Below are 17,918 nucleotides of genomic sequence, written 5' to 3' on the forward strand. Positions count from 1 at the left end.
AAACCCGAACTCAGAACAATCTACATATACATGAGCCAGCAGTGTGCAGCGACAGCCAAAAAAGCCAACATAATCCTAAATTGCATTAACAGAGAGATACAATCTAGATCAAGGGAAGTGCTAATACCACTCTACAAAGCCTTACTTGGACCACGCCTGAAGTATTGCATCCAGTTTTGATCATCACATTACAAAAAAGATATTGAGACTCTAGAAAAAGTGCAGAAGTGAGAACCAGGATAATCAGGGGGCTGGAGACTAAAACATATGAAAAACGGTTGCAGGAACAGGGCATGGACGATCTGGCAAAAGAAGGACCAGGAGAGACATGGTAGCAATGTTCCAATATTTGAGGGGCTGCCACAAAGAGGAGGTAGTCAAGCTATTCTCCAAAGCACCTGAAGGACAGACAAGGAATAATGAATGGAAATTGATCAAGGAGAGATTCAACCTAGAAACAAGGAGGAACTTTCAGCCAATGGAACAGCTTGCCCTCAGAAGTTGTGGAATCTTCATCATCTTGAAACTTTCAAGAAGTTTATTTATTAAAAATATTTATTAAAAATAATACGGTATAGGGTCTCCTGCTTGAGCAGCGTATTGGACTAGATGACCTAGAAGGACCCTTCCAACTCTGTTAAATCTGTTAGATAAGACTAGAAAACTAGAAAACTAAGACTCAGCTCATACAAAATCATGACACAATCAGTAGTTGTTGTATGCTGGTCAAGCATCATATACATCATAAACTGCTCTAAACTTGATTGCAGAAAATACAACTTAATAGAGTTATCTTTTTAAAAAATATATATTTTTATTAAATTTTATTACAACAAACAAAAAAATACTTAAAGAAAAAGTGCCCAACACCAATAAAACCCCACCACCATTTAATAGAGTTATCAATGTCTGGAATACACTCTGTTGTTACATCCTCGAACCCCCATAACTTTATAGAGTGCCAGTGTCTGGAATACACTACCTGACTCTGTTGTTATATCCTCAAACCCCCATAACTTTAACCTTGAACTGTCTACTGTGGATATTACCCCATTCCTAAGAGATCTGTAAGGGGTGTACATAAGTTCACCAGCATGCCTACCGTCCCCATCCTACTGTCCCCATTTATTCGTACCCATTTCCTGTGTTCATGTCCATGTTTATGTTTATACCTGTTATCCCGTACATGTTTTGAAAACTAAATAAATTAAAATAAATAAACATATACTGTAGTTGGTAAAACCAAGGAAGCAAAGACAATACAGATTTCAGGAAGATATTAAAATGTCATTTATGCTAATCCGTGGTAAATATAGAATCTTAAAAGCTGCTAGCCACAGTTATAGTGAGCTAAATAAGGAAGTCTCTCTGAAATGTTTCATGTTAGATGCCTTTTCGAAAATCAACATTCAAGACTTCATCCCCTACTTCCCCAAATCCCTCATGCTGCCTAGCAGACTGCAGTTCAACTGTTCCAGTGAGTTTGCACTCTGATCTATTCATAGTCTCAGGATGCTTTTCAATCCAACATTGTCACAACAGACTAAGAGGTTTAAGTTATCTGTATTTCCTCTTAGAATTTAAGCTTATCTACTAGTCAAGGATAATTTAACTAGGCTCTATTAATCTTTCATAAAGTACGGCATGTTTGAAATTAGTTCAGAAACCCGAATTCTTCAAACATGAGCGAGTGCAATTGGTGCAAGTAGTCATTGACTTATAATTTTATCTGAGCCCAGAATTATAGTTGCAAGTCATGTCAGTAGTTAAGCAGTTCACTTTGTGATCATGTCTAGTTTTATGGCCTTTTATGCAACAATCATTAAGTGACTCACCATGGTTGTTAAGTGAAATAGTTTTTTTGTCAGAAACTGGATGTAAACATTAAATTGCAGGCACATGACCGCAAAATACTGCAAACAGCTGTAAATGGAGGATAATTGCTAAGCACCCCAAAGTGATAGGATTGGGGTGGAAAGTTTATCAAAATTTCAAAAAAGCTTTAAATCCAGGTCCAGGAGGGAAGTGTTTTTAATAGGAAAGTGAACACAAGAACAAGGGGACACAATCTGAAGTTAGTTGGGGGAAAGATCAAAAGCAACATGAGAAAATATTATTTTACTGAAAAAGTAGTAGATCCTTGGAACAAACTTCCAGCAGACGTGGTTGGTAAATCCACAGTAACTGAATTTAAACATGCCTGGGATAAACATAGATCCATCCTAAGATAAAATTCAAAAAATAGTATAAGGGCAGACTAGATGGATTATGAGGTCTTTTTCTGCCGTCAGTCTTCTATGTTTCTATGTCATAAGCTGCCCTCGAATCCTTTTGTAACTCTGAGTGGTCCTTAAGTAATCAGTCATAAATCAATCACTATTATATCATTTTCACTGGTGATTTCAGACTATTGCCCAGTCTTGAGGTATCAAAGTTTCATTAAATGACACATTCTCATATACACAATTGGTGCTTTTATCTTAACTTTATCTTCAGCATCTCCATTCACTTTTTGTCCCAGATTTTTGGAGCATAAAATGGCTTCTATTATTTTTTCTTTTCCTATGTCAGAATTTATTTATTTTGGTCTTACAAAGCAGATTGATTCAATGAGCAAATTCAGTAAAATGGTGTCCATTGAGGATAAAGTCTATAAATTGAAGGAGAGAATTAGCTGTTACTTAGGCTTTGCTGCTTGATAGTGATTAAGTTGATGGTCCATAACACGAATAAAAGTCTCTGAACTAGGCAGCTTTGTCCTTTATGCTTCAGGGTAACAACAAGCCAGCACTGTAAAGAAAGCAACTTGAGTTTAAAATGAAGATAGGAGGTCCATAATAAAGAATTCATTCTAAAATGTTTAAAGGCTAATGGTGACTGCTTAGTGATAAGGAAATAGTCTTCTACACATGTTCAACATCCCTTTCATTCATTGCCTTATACGTAATAAAATATGTACCACATGATATTCTGCTCCTCTATGTGCGCATGGCCTCATTCTCATTTTCAGTTGAAAATAGATTCTTAAAAACAGTCTCTAGCTCTTGTCTATATTATGATTTCCAAGATCAAATGATGCTTACATTCAAACAAAGTAAAGACCTCCCCGGGCCCTTTTTTTACAATCAGAATTACTGTAACTTCTCGCGCTATAACCTACCATATTTTTTATTTATTTATTTTATTTATTTATTTTGTCCAATACACAATGAGGGTTTTAGTGGGTATATATCTATAAACACATAGTAAAATACATGATAAAGGTTATAGAGAAGATACTCATAGTAAAATATATCTAAGAAATAATAGAAAAGAAGGTATAGTAATAGAACATACCAATGAAAGAATAGAAGATATATAGGAATAGAAGAAAGGTATAGGAGATATAGGAGAGCAATAGGACAGGTGACGGAAGGCACTCTAGTGCACTTGTACTCGCCCCTTTTTGTTGAATGCACACTACCAGCATTTAATAAACTGTGTAAAGGCAGCGACAGTATGCACTGAAAGTCTGCCAGACCAGGGGTGGGTTGCAACTTACCTTGCTGCCGATTTATTCCCTCCCGCACCATGTGAGTGTCTCTTGTGGACACACAAAAAAAATCTGATTTTTTTTTTAAGCCGGAAAAAAAATGGCAACGTATGAGTCCCAGTGACCATTTAGGTCCCACAGGGTTGGCATTCTTCTGGTCCCGTGAGCCAGACAATGTGGCTCGGCAGGGCCTAGGGGAAGAGCCTTCTCTGTGGGGGGCCCTGGAGATTTGCACTGCCCCCACCCTCCTTACCTTCCATAAGAGTCTTAAGACTCAACTATGTCTCCAGGCTTGGGACAATTAGGTCTCAGCCCCCTGGCCAACGAAATGAGATATACGTTGTATGATTGAACTGGTATGATTGTTTTTAAATATTGGATTTTTAGATTGTAATTTTAAATTTATTAGATTTGCCGTTGTCCTGTATTGTTATATTATATGCTGCGAGCCGCCTCAAGTCCTCAGAGAAAGGCGGCATACAAACAAACAAACAAACAAACAAATAAACAAACAAACAAACAAACAAACTGCACAGTTTCAGAACTCTGCGCATTCTCAGAAGGAAATTTAAAAATATAAAAAATTCCAAAAAAACAGATGGCAGCAGCCACGGACTAGCACTGACCAATCCAGTCCAGTGACATCATTGTGACATCACCAGTAGGTCACTGGTGAATTGGTCTGATCTGGGAGGAACCCACCCCTGTGCCAGAGTCTATTGTACTTTTGAAGGCAGTTTAGACTTAGACTAACTGTAAGAATGAATGATGAAAATCTCTAAAAGAAGTCCAGTAAATAGGGTAAGATAAGAAGTAGCATGTGTCTAGTTTTAGACAGCTATGAAGAAATGCCCTTACTAACAGAGGGGAAAAATATTTCCCAGCCTTAGTTTGCAAACAATTTATATTCTTGTAGATAAAGCAAACCAGGTTCTCATTTTTCTTGGAACCAAACATTTCAAGAAGGAATGCCATTTGATTATTTCTTACAAGCTGAAGCTTTTCATATTCCCCAAGGAATGTCCCTTCAATTACTAGTTCCACAGAAAGGTCATGTTTCCAGAAACTCTTCATGCTAAGTGTGAAACACAGTTGTTAAATGGTGCTTTGTATTCCATACAGACACAAGGTTGTTCAAGTGTTGGTGAGAAGAAAAATGTTTGATCTCTACGGAGGGCCCAGCAGGCAAGAAGCATCTAATTATAAAGGTAGTTGTTGCAGGCAGTCCATGAAAAATTGGAGGGGATGGGGAGGCAATCAAAGTTTGTCAAGGTAACTCCTCCCAAGTCTTATTTTCTTTCTCAGCATGAACTTTCTGCAGAACAGCTGTCCCCATTGGGCTTGTTCTTCCTTTCAGAATATGAATCATTTACAAGATGAAATCTGTGAAACTTCTCTTTCATGCGCTGCATGGGAGATCCCAAGATGTACAGAGTACAAGGCCAAAAGAAATTAACTTAAAGGCAATGTATCCATTTCCTAGACTAAAAGAGCCTAACAATTAAATGGGGCGTTTACAGTCCAGTTAAAATGGTCTATTAAATTATATGGATTCAAAATTTTACAGACTGCAATTATTTGAGTACATGCTTAATTTTCATGTACCAAATTCCATAGGATTTTAAAATGCTTAGTCATGATGGGACACTAACCTTATTGATTCAGGGAATTTTTACCTTCTGTGTAGTGGTTGCATGCCATGAAGCTTTCAATTTCCTTTGTTCTTGGAAGTCAATGGCAGCAATGCTCTTATATGTGATAATACCAGATATATTTGGAATGACCAATTAAGTTTTTTCCTTATAGTTACATAAGTGATTTTAGTTTCCTGATCAGAGTAGTGTGTGACTGTTCAAAGTAGAGGAAGACGGATGACATTTTAAAAAATCCATATCTCAACTTATCTTCAAGTATATCAGATTCCCCAGTAAAATATCAGGAAGTTCCTAGAGCATCTTCACCCTGGGCCTAAGTAAGCAGAAAAGGAAGTACAGTAGTACCTCTAGATACGAGCTGCTCCGCATGTGAGTATTCCAAGTTACGAGCCACAACGGGAGCGAAATTTCTGTTCCAGACCCGAGCTCAAATTCGGGATACGAGCCGAGCTTCCACTAGGTGGCGCAAGAATCCTTGCTTCTGGTTATCTCCGCAGGGAAAAACAAAGTCTAAAGCCATTTGTTCCAGATACGAGTTGATCGACATACGAGCTCCGTTCTGGAATGAATTAAACTCGTATCTAGAGGTACTAGTGTACATTGGATTATTTATTTATTTACTTATTTTGTCAAGTACGTACTAGTAGTATACAAAGATATAACAATGTTTATATACATGATACTAATAATAGAGAAACATTAGGGCAGGGACAGAAGGCACGCTGGTGCACTTATGCACGCCCCTTACTGATCTCTTAGGAATCAGCTGAGGTCAACAGCGGATAGTCTAAAGGTAAAGTTTTGGGGTTAGGTGATGATACTACAGAATCAGGTAGTGAGTTCCATGCATTTGGTTACTTAAGTCATATTTCCTACAGTCGAGTTTGGGGCAGTTTACTTTGAGTTTGTATCTGTTGTGTGCTTGTGTATTGCTGTGGTTGAAGCTGAAGTAGTCGTTGACAGAAGGACATTGTAGTAGATGATTTTATAGGCTATAATTAGGTTGTGTTACGGCAACTTAGTTATAAGTTTTCTAAATCTAGGATTGTAACTCTGGTTGTATAGGGTATTCTGTCGTGAGTGGAGGAGTGGAGGACTCTTCTAATAAAGTATCTCTGGGTGTTTTCTAAAATGTTTATGTCCGAAATGCAGTGTGGGTTCCAGAGAGATGAGCTGTATTCAAGGATTGGTCTGGCAAAAGTTTTGTATGCTCTGGTTAGTAGTGTGAGATTACCAGAGCAGAAGCTACATAAGATTATGTTAACAACCCTTGAAGCCTCTTTGGCAATGTTGCAGTGGGCTTTGGCACTTGGGTCATTTGATACGAGTATTCCAAGCTCTTTTATGGAGTGAGGGTTGTCTGTAAGGTCTTCTTTATTCAGTTTGCATTTGGTTTTGTGATTCTTTTTGCCAATGTGTAGGACAGTACATTTTTTGGTTGAGATTTGGAGTTGCCAGATGTTTGACCATTCAGACACAAATGTCTTTTTTGGAGAGTAGCTGTGTTATTGGTGGTGTTGAAAAGTTTTACATCGTCAGTGAAGAGAACACAGTTGCTTCTAATGTGATCGCAAAAGTCATTTATATAAAGCAGTGATGTCGAACCTATGGCACAGGTGTCACAAGTGGCACACAAAGCCATATCTGCTGGCAAGCAAGCTGTTGCCCTAGCTCAGCTCTAGCGTGCATGTGTGTGCCAGCCAGCTGATTTTCAGCTCACATGGAGGCTCTGGGAGGGCGCTTTTGGCTTTCAGAGAGCCTCCAGGGGGATGGGAGAGGGCATTTTTACCCTCCCCAGTTCCAGGGAAGCCTTTGGAGCCTGGGGAGGGCGAAACACGAGCGTACTGGGCCCACCAGAAGTTGGGAAACAGACCATTTCCAGCCTCCAGAAGGATTCTAGGGGTCGGAGGAAGCTGTTTTCACCCTTCTCAGGCATTGAATTATCGTTATGGGCAATAGCACAATGGCTCGTGTGCCAGCAGATATGGCTCTGCATGCCACCTGTGGCACCCATGCCATAGGTTCGTCATCACTGTCTCAGCCTTAACTTTGCTCCCGAAAGCCTGTGACCCATTTCTTGACTTGAGTTCCATGAGATCGTGGTTCTGGGAGAGACCATTGGAGAGCTGAAGGGGAGACAAGGGCAAGGGGTGAGGTGAGGTGAAGCTAATTGCTTCCCCTTTGACTTCTCTCCCAAAAATGCTCCTTGGGCACAGCCACTTCTGGAGCAGGAACTTGTGCCTCAAGCTGGCCTTCCAAAGGCTACTGTAGCAGCAGCTATCCGCACTTCTTTTTATTGTTATTTTGTCACTACTCATATAGCCCAGTACTGTATTGGGCCATGTGGGTCAGGTTGATAAAACAGTAAAAAAAATTGTGGATAGCTCCTGCTACAGTCCTTCAGAAGGTCAGCATGTGGTGTGCATCCCTTGGCCTCCTGCTTTTGTGGCTGCAATTGATGGCAAAAGCAGCTGCACTTGCTGGAGGCACTGGCTGGACCAGCACCCATGAGGCAGTTGTTCTATGGATGGAATAGCCTGCTGTAACTGTCATTGGGTAAGGAGGGCGCTAGGTGTGTGAGATATGACGCCTCCAGTGTCTTTGCAGCAGCAGTTGGCTGCAAATGTAGCCACACTCAATCAAGGTAACGGCCTAAGAGATACCTGTGAATCAGCTGTTTTGTGAATGGTGGCCAGATTGACTCAATTGATCCGATTAAGGGGCCAAGAAGCCCTGAGACAGTGATGGCGAACCTATGGCACAGGTGCCACAGGTGGCATGCGGAGCCATATCTGCTTGCACATGAGCTGTTGCCCTAGCTCATCTCCAACGTGCATGCGTGCCCCGGCCAGCTGAGTTTTGGCCCTGCACAGAGGCTCTGGAAGGGCATTTTTTGCTTCTAGAGAGCATCTGGGGGATGGGGGAAGGGCATTTTTACCCTCCCTCGGCTCCAGAGAAGCCTTTGGAGCCTGGGGAGGATGAAACACGAGCCTACTGGGCTCAGCAGAAGTTGGGAAACTTCTGGCCTCCAGAGGGCCTTCAGGGGGGTGCAGGAAGCTATTTTCACACTCCCCAGGCATTGAATTATTGGTGTGGGCACTAGCATATGAGGAATAGCGTGCACACATGCTATTTTGGCACCCGAGGAAAAAAAGGTTCGCCATCACTGCCCTGAGATGACTGGGGAAGTGAAGGGCTGTCTCCTGTGCTGGCTGTGCCCACCCTTTCACTAGGGCTTATTTTCAGGGGAGGGGGTATATTTATGTCCACTCCAAATATCAGGCTTCGCCTTATTTTGGGGACATGCCATCTTTGCAGGGAGAAATGGTATGAGTACGGAATGTTTTGCACGTTCACAATATTTCAGTATACTCTTTTCATCTTTCCATTTTTCTTTTATCACTTTTAAATCAGTTACTATAGTATTTGTAGGTATCCTTTCACATACCAGGTTGAAGTTGGAACCATCTTCTGAGTTCATAGTTCAGAGATCTTTTGAAGCTTGCTTAAGTTTTTTTTTTTTTATGCTACCTGTTTAACAAGTACTTCAAAGTTCTTTAAGTACCTCTACCTGAAAATTTTGTCTGTCGTAGTTTTGGTATCTCTTCTCTTCTTGGTAATTTCCAATTTTCTTCTGACATCCATTTTGCTTTGTTCTATTTCTTCATCTTTGGCAGTCTTTTTTCATATTCATCCCTAATGATGTATTTATGTTCATTCCACAATGGCTAGGCTTCAAATGATTCCTTAGGTTCTCCTTGAAAATAATAGGTATAACTTCAAGATCTTAAATAGGTTATGAGAATAACCTTGAAAAAGAAGAGAGATAGCTGCAGCTAAAGAAGCAGATATAGATATTTGAATCCAATATAGGAATGGAATTTGAGAAAACATCTCAGATTTGACCCTCCCTAGTTCCCTTTAGTATAATGGAAAGGAGGGAAAGGCACATTGAGAGTTGCAGGATTCTGTTCATGTAACCTTACAACAAAGTAATTGCATAACTTTATTATTCAGATCTGATTATTTGAAACGATTTTCTTTTTCTTCTTTGTCTTAAATCAGAATCCGCACATGAGCAGTTTCTAATCTGTTCTCCAATTAGTATCTGGTCATATCTCTGATAATATAATTGAGCGGTTGTAGTTCCTTTTAAAACCAATATAACCACTGTTGTTTCTATGCATTATGCCTGATGATGTCCATGTATACAAGGATCATTTTGGTTGTTTGTAGAGTGTTATGATAAACACATCATTGCATTAGCCAAAATGATAAGTCGGTTTCTTGCTTCATTTTAATCTCCCAAAGTCATACTAAGCAGCCAGATTTTCCTCTTTAGTGTTTCCAAATTTGGCATTACAGTGTCTAATCATAAGTAGCACATGTTTTTTATTTATTTATTTGTTTGTTTGTTTGTTTGTTTGTTTAATCCAATACACAATGAGGGTTTTAGTGGGTATATATATATGGCTAGCTGATGAGGCCAAAATAAGGCCGAAATAGATCTATCCTAGTCTCCCTTAATTTTCAAATTCAGCTTAAACATGTGACATATATATATATATATATATATATACATACACACACACACACACACAGTAAAATACATGATGAAGGTTATAGAGGAGATACTCATAGTAAAATATATCTATGAAAGAATAGAAAAGAAGATATAGTAATAGAACATATCGATGAAAGAATAGAAGAAGAGATATAGGAATAGAAGAAAGGTATAGGAGATATAGGAGAGCAATAGGACAGGGGACGGAAGGCACTCTAGTGCACTTGTACTCGCCCCTTACAGACCTCTTAGGAATCTGGATAGGTCAACCATGGATAATCCAAGGGTAAAGTGTTGGGGATTTGGGGATGACACTACTGAGTCAGGTAATGAGTTCCATGCTTCAACAACTCGGTTACTGAAGTCATATTTTTTACAGTCAAGTTTGGAGCGGTTAATATTAAGTTTTGGCTTTGTTACTTGCATATGCTTTCAATTTCAAATTTAACTTACTACTACTACTCTTTTGCATCAGTAGTTGGAGTATAAATGATGGTAATAGTCATGTTAATGGGTTGTTCACAAAGTCCAATTAATGTTATTTGATCATTGATTTCACTGTAACCAATCATTACTCTTCGTATACTCCTTCCAACTATACAAGCAATTTGTTTTAATTTCCTGAGTAACAATGACTGATAGTAGTCAGTCCAAATCCATCTCAGTATAGTTGCTTACTTAATCTTTCATTACATTCAGTTTTCTTCTGTTCATGATTCATACAGTTCATGTGCCCACTATAGTTCTGTCTTTAAAGATTCAGAATTTCTTTTCCTGTATGGCAATGTCAGCAACAAGATGTCCCAAAGGTTTTATTATAGCCACAGCATAAATACCATTAGTATTCCAAACGGCCTTCAGCTCTTTCTCAATAGATATTGAGTGCCAACTGACTTGAGAGGCCCATCATCCAGCATTATATCTTCAATCACTTTATATTTCTATTTAGAAGACTAAGATAATGGCCTTATAGCACAGGAGGAAAAGCTACTACTAAGATAAGAGCTCTGAGTCTGGGGTAAGAAGTTGAGACAACCTCCTTCGAGACAAGATAAAGACGGGGAAGAGGAAGCAAATGCAGTTTGTCAATATTCTGTTAATGTAGCTTTACAAAAAGTAATAATAATGATACACTATCAAACATCCACATCTGCCTATCCCAGGTTCTTGGGAAGCATTCAATAAGTAGATAAAAATAACAAATATAGTCTGCAGATCTGTCTGATTGTGCAATAAGACATACTTTATTAAACTTATATGCTCTTGACTCTCAACAACTCTGGTATTGTTTCCCTTATCTAATCTAAGGGCTGGTATTCCACCAGTTGCAGGTTTTTGGGTAAAAATACAAGAATGGTTTACCATTGCCTATTTCTGCACAGAATGAGTTAAAATCTTTACCACCAGCACTTAAGTGATCATCTAGCATCTTGCTGCCCAACATAAGATATAGTTAGTTAGAAAATTGGGATGACCTTCATATCTTGAGTGGCTCTATTGGGATGTACTGTATATCCAGGGCATACACTTTATCATTCATGGAGAAACAAAAAATGGAACGGCTCAAGCAGTTTCTTTATTGTTGTTTGCTTATAGATTGGAGTTTTGCCAGATTAAAGCATCCTCTGAACAACTATCAAATAAAAGCTGGAAGAATTAGGAAGGATCCTTTCTGTTTCTCTTCCTGCATACTAAAAACTCAAGACTGATTTGTTTCTTCACTCCTCCCTTTTGTGACTCAGTGGCAGATTCACCACACATTCCCAGCATTTATCCCTGCTAGGAATAGCACCACCACAATGAGTCTATGGAGAGGGCAGCATGCAATCAAATCAAATCAAATCAAATCAAAAAATCAATCAATCAATCAATCAATGAATAAATAAATAAATAGATAGATAGATAAAACCACCATAAGACAGCACCACATGACTTGGAAAGCTATAGACATGGCCATATCTACATTAATTTGCTACTAATATGTCTCCTTGACTCAGTCCTCTAAGATCCAAGGACTATAGTAACTGTCCATTCTTGACTGTGGGAGGGTAAATTATCTCCCTCAGAATAGATTTGCAATTTGGGTGTCCTCCTAGATCCTCAGCTGAGACTCAATCAACATCTCTCACCTGTGGCTAGGGGACTTTTGCACAGGTTCGCAGGTGCATCAGGGGGTGTATAGACTTTAACCTCCCCTATTATTAATTTAAGATCTGAGAAGGGGAGAAGATAAGAACTGACGAAAAAGAGAACAATTTAAGGGACACAATCAATTTTAAGCCCTTTTTGAAGAACTGAGACTGAGATTCTCTTGACATCCTTTGGTCACTGTGTAACATTTTAAATATCTTTTTAATATATCACATTACCATCTGTAAACCTTGTTTTAATTCTCAATTTTTAATCAATTTAGTAGTTATTGGAATTTTAAGTATTGTATTTTAGGTGGGAAGGGATTAATGGTGAGGATGTGTACGAATGAATGGGTGAATGGAATATGTCTGAATAGGGAAGATATATTTTATCTCTATTTTATTAGTGTTTTTATTGTTGGCTTTTTTACTTATTGAGGGGTTATTTTAAAGATGGATGACTGGGATTGGATAGAGAGAATGTATGATATGAATGGGAGTAATGTTATGAATGGAAGGGTCAGCCTACCTGGCGGTGTAGAGGCAAGAGGGATGGGGGAGCCTATCTCTGGGGTGGTAGAGGGCCAGAATATTCTGGTGCTGCTGGGGAGAGGTAGATATGGTGGGAGCCGTGGGGTAGGCCGCTCACAGGGAATGAGGGCTCGCTGCTTAAAATCAATCCCTTGTTCCGGCCCCATGAGCTCGGCCTGGGGTACTGGGGATGAGTGTAATCTGGGCCCTGGACTCAGCCTACCACTACTTAATGCCATGTTGGTCATAAATAAAGCTCTCCTCATCCGGGATTTGATCCTGGAGGAGGAGGCCAACCTGGTATGTGTGTCTGAAATCTGAGTGGGCCCAGAGGAAGGAGTTCTTCTCTCTGAAATATGCCCAGCTGGGTTTCAGGTTTGGCACCAGCCACAACTCCAGGGAAGGGGGGGGAGGAGTGGCTATTATATCCAGGGAGACATTTAGCCTATGCAGACTTGCTGCTCCTGAGATTGCGGGTTGAGAGTCCCTCCTTGTGAAGTTAGACCTAGGAGTTCAGGTGGGCTTGTTGCTCACATACCTGCCTCCCAGCTGCATGTCAACAGCCCTGCCTGTGCAGCTCAAGGAGGTAGTCGGGCGGGCAGTGGAGTTCCCCGAACTTATAGTCTTGGGGGACTTTACTCTGCCATTGCTCAGTGGATCCTCTGGGTTAGCGCAGGAGTTCATGGCCACCATGGCAACCATGGACCTGACCCAAGTAGTTCAGGGTCCAACTCATGAGGGGGAGCATGCACCAGACATGATATTTCTCTCGAAGCAGCTGAGTGATGATCTGAGATTAAGGGGCTTAGATGTTCTGCCCTTGTCATGATCAGACCATTTTCTGCTACATCTTAACTTTAAGGCTTCAATCCCTCCCTGCAGGGAGGCAGAACCGACCACCCCAGATGCCTGATGGACCCAAAGGGCTTTCAGAGGGCGCTTGGGGTTTTACCGGATTCTCTCATACACCCACATCACACCCTTTGGCAGTTTGTTCCACATTTCAGTTATTCAGTGACCTATTCCATTCTATTCTATTCTATTCTAATCTGTTCTATTCAAATTGCTATGTTTCTAAAAGACTTTGGAGTTAGAGGAAAATGAGGAAAACCATAAAAGGTTAAAGTAGAAAGCTGGAATATTGAGGAGAGATTGGCAAGAGACTGCAAGATTTGTGCAGATAAAATCACAAAGTTCATAAAAAGAATGGATGGGAAAAATAAATGTCTCTCTTTATTAATATCAGAATTTAGATTTATAACAAAGATAGAGGGTTATGGGCTAAGCTGTAAATAAAGAAGTTTCATTGTATAGCAGTTATATTTCATACAAGAGAAAGTCGACTTAGCCTCAATTATTGCTATGCTGGGGACATCAAGATTACTGATTACATCAGCCTTTGAAGATCATTTAATAGGTTCAAAATAAAAAATGTTAAAATAGGAGAATATTGATTGATTATTTATATTGCAATAATTGCACCAGCTAAATGTATTACTATTTGGCTTTTTTACTACAGCCTGCAGCAATAATATCTAGCAAAAACTGAGTTTTTTGGAGTATACTAGAAAATAATTTGGAAAGGTTGGTATTGCTTATTCCATCAAAAGAAACTAATACCTTTTAAAATTCCATGTTTTATATTGGTGATATATATATATAATCTATTAAAGGTATGTCAGGAGTAAATCTGTATTCTATCTCTAGATAAAGGAGTCCAGAAGGCACCAGTCATATTATAAAATACGATCAAGCCCATGGTCCCTAAGGTCCCACATCTGAGTCAAATCTAAGAATGAAATCTATACACTGGGATATATTTTCATCACATATCAAATAATTCTATTATTGCTGAATTTTGAACTTTATCATTATATTTCACTGGATTAAAAAAAACTGGAATAAAGTTATGTTAAATTCTATATTTGTCCATAATGTCTCTATGTGCTAATTCCTTACTTGCAAGCCAGGAGAGAATGCCTAACTAAAATGATAATAAAGACATTAATGATTTTATTTATTTATATTTATTTGTTCAACTTCTAAGACGCCCAACTGCTTCTAGACTCTGGATGGCGTACAACAAATTTAAAAACAATAAAACAACAGTAAAACCCCTAAATATAAAACCATTCATTTCTACTTGGCCAGAGTTGGATGACACAGTTCAATTATGACATCAGTAATGTCAAAAAAACAGCTTCTGTGTGATAAAGTAAGGAGCAATGAACCAGGGCCTCTGAATGTCAGTGGCTGATAAGGCAGCACAACATAAATCGAGAGAGCACAGGTAAGTGTAGGTTTTCAACACTAAAAGCAAATGAAGAAAAATTTCTGAACAGAAAACATGCAATGATTAAAAGCTGCTTAAAATACTATATCTATTTAGAAACTGAACCTTCTACCCTCACTTTTGTGGGGAGCTAACTGTGATAATTCAGATATGAACAAAAGATACTGTGTATATTCATGGTATCATACTTTATATGAGCCACTGTAGCACAGTGCAGTCAGTGAAGGGCTACCCAATTTTTTACTACCACACTGTGGACGTGGCTTATGCGGGACGCCCTATATTTTCTTTAACATCTTTCAGTGCAAATTGGGTGCTTTGGGGTGGAGCTCAATTTTTGCTACCCCACTGCATCCCCCCCCCCCCGGTCTGGGCAGTAGCTCCACCCCTGAGTGCAGTACTGCAGGCTACTTCTGCTGATCACACACTGATGACAGTTTGGCAGATCGAATCTCACCAGGTTCAAGGTCGACTCAGGCTTCCATCCTTACGAGGTCAATAAAATGGTCGGGGGCAATATGCTGACTCTCTATAAACCACTTAGAGAGGGCTATAAAGCACTATGGAGTGGTATATAAATCTAAGTGATATTGCTATTGCTATTCATGCAGGCAAACCTGTGCTTGACTGCAGGGATTTTATATATATATAATCTCAATCGCTAATTAATCATCATTGATTATTTAAATCTCAAGTCTGGACAATAAAGAGAGATTTAAACATTTAATCTGATTATCTTTGGCCCAAAACAGAGATGGTCAGACAATAGCAGGTAGAGGCTACTGAAATGAAAATGTCTTTCAAAATGCTAGGTTGTTAAAACCAGATACATCACGTTAATACTACAAAAGACCTTTTAATTTATTACTTCAGCACATACCGTATTTTCCAGAGTATAAAACGCACCCTTTTCCTACCTAAAAGAGGCTGGGAATTCAGGTGCGCCTTATACTCTGAATGCAGTTTTTTTCTAAGCTTTTTTCCCCCAGCCTTAATTAGCTGCTAACAATCTGCCCAGCTGTTATCTTGCAGGTTCTTTCATTGCAACTGTCTGCAAAGAATGTTTTCCAAACTCTAAGTCTTTGCAGAGTTTTTTCATTACTCTAACTTCTCCAAGTAAGTTTCTTTCCAGCCCTAACTAGGTGCTAACGATGTTTCCAGTTCTTACCGCTTGCAAGCTCTCATGGTTACTCTCTGCTAAGAATGTTTTCCAAGCCGTCTTTGCAGTTTATTTTCATTGCTCTAACTTGCTCCAAATGTTTCTTTCCAGCCCTAACCAGGTGCTAATGAGGTTTTAGCTCTTACACACTTGCAAGCTCTTTCACTGTTACCCTCTGTGAATAATGTTTTCCAAACACTCTTTGTAGATTTTTTAATTGTTCTACTTGCTCCAAATGTTTCTTTCCAGCCCTAACCAGGTTCTAACAATGTTCCCAGCTCTTACTGGCTTGCAAGCTCTTTCATTGTTACTCTCTCCAAATAAGGTTTTTTTAAAAACCAGGGGATAAAATAATATGCTGAAACTGACCAGACTAAGGACGCTAGCCAGATAAATATCTGGTAAGCAGATTCTTTCCCCTATTTTCCTCCCAAAAAACTAAGGTGTGTCTTATACTCCGGAAAATATGGTGTGTGTGTGTGTGTGTATAAATATATATATCAATTATTAACAGGCTTGCCTTTCTCTCATGGAATATCTATATACAATTTATAAAACTGTATAAAATTTATAAAGTAAACTAATACATGTCTAATTAAAAAGACACACTATAGACCAGTGGTCACCAACCAGTGGTCAATGGAATACTGATGGTCCACAAGAAAATTTTGATGGTCCGCAGAAAAATTATTTGCATTTTTATATTGCACTACATATTATTTATCTTTTTTTAAAAAAATCATTTTTAATCATAATTTAAAATTATGAATTTAGTGTTCCTTGAGGCCCAAAAGATTAGTGACTCCTTCTATATACAACATCCATCTTTAAGGAATTGTAGTTATTTGGAGAAAGAGGCAGTAATTCCTAAACATAAAGTTAAGAATGATTTCACAAAAAATTCAGTACAAATCAGACAGTTTGATGCCTCCTGCCATAAAATGTGTGAGTGTGGAGGGCGAGAACTGTGAAGAATTTCCATCACAGTTTTGCAACTACTGTTAGCTTTAAGGCCATACTGTCAGGTGGTTCCGGAATACAGTGGTCTTGGGTTGCCTAGCTACAAGGGGGCTGGGCTATATACTGCATCTTTATGCTGTTTGGTGCCTCAGAGCTTGCTTGAAACCATTTGCATTCAGTTTGTTCCTAGTAAGTATTTTTCTCTAAATCTATGGAGCTAAGGATTTTTCTTTCCTGGGAATTGAACCGAGGCAGCTCTAATATTAAGCAAGCTCTGCTTGAAGGATCAACCAGAAAGGGGCAAGGATGCCATTTGATGTATGGACTGACCATAAAAATCTGGAAGCCTTGAAAACTCCACTCAGGATATTCCCTAAACCAGGGGTAGGGAACGTTGGCTCTTCTATGACATGAGGACTTCAACTCCCAGAAGTCCTGAGCTAGCATGATTGGCTCAGGAATTCTGGGAGTTGAAGTCCATAAGTCATAGAAGAGCCAACGTTCCCTACCCCTGCCCTAAACAAATCTGTTGGGTTCTAGACTTTAATTGTTTCAACTTCACCCTGTGTTATATTATTTTATTATTTATTATTTATTGGATTTGTATGCCACCCCTCTCCGCAGACTCGGGGCGGCTAACAACAATGATAAAAAAACAACATGTAACAATCCAATTTAATAAAACAACTAAAAACCCTTATTATAAAAACCAAACATACACACAAACATACCATATATAACTTGTAATGGCCTAGGGGAAGGAATATCCTAACTCCCCCATGCCTGGCGACAAAGGTGGGTCTTGAGTAATTTGCAAAAGACAAGGAGGGTGGGGGCCGTTCTAATCTCTGGGGGGAGTTGATTCCAGAGGGCCAGGGCCACCACAGAGAAGGCTCTTCCCCTGGGGCCCGCCAAATGACATTGTTTGATCGATGGGACCCGGAGAAGGCCAACTCTGTGGGACTTTATCGGCCGCTGGGATTCGTGCGGTAGAAGGCGGTTCTGGATGTATACTGGCCCAATGCCATGTAGGGCTTTAAAGGTCATTACCAACACTTTGAATTGTGACCAGAAACCGATCGGCAGCCAATG

At 39.4% G+C, this 17,918-nt stretch overlaps 1 protein-coding gene across 1 annotated transcript in view; it reads right to left on the bottom strand.

The window, feature by feature from the left end:
* Nucleotides 1-2,550: 2,550 nt before the first annotated feature.
* The window catches only part of LOC139175738 (acid-sensing ion channel 2-like), a 198,292-nt gene continuing 182,924 nt past the window's right edge, over nucleotides 2,551-17,918 (bottom strand). The window contains exon 6 of the mRNA XM_070766976.1: nucleotides 2,551-2,790. The gene's annotated coding sequence lies outside the window, so the exon portion shown is untranslated. The remainder of the gene's footprint in view (nucleotides 2,791-17,918) is intronic.

Source organism: Erythrolamprus reginae, chromosome Z (genome assembly GCF_031021105.1).
Source record: "Erythrolamprus reginae isolate rEryReg1 chromosome Z, rEryReg1.hap1, whole genome shotgun sequence".
Lineage (NCBI taxonomy): Eukaryota > Metazoa > Chordata > Lepidosauria > Squamata > Dipsadidae > Erythrolamprus > Erythrolamprus reginae.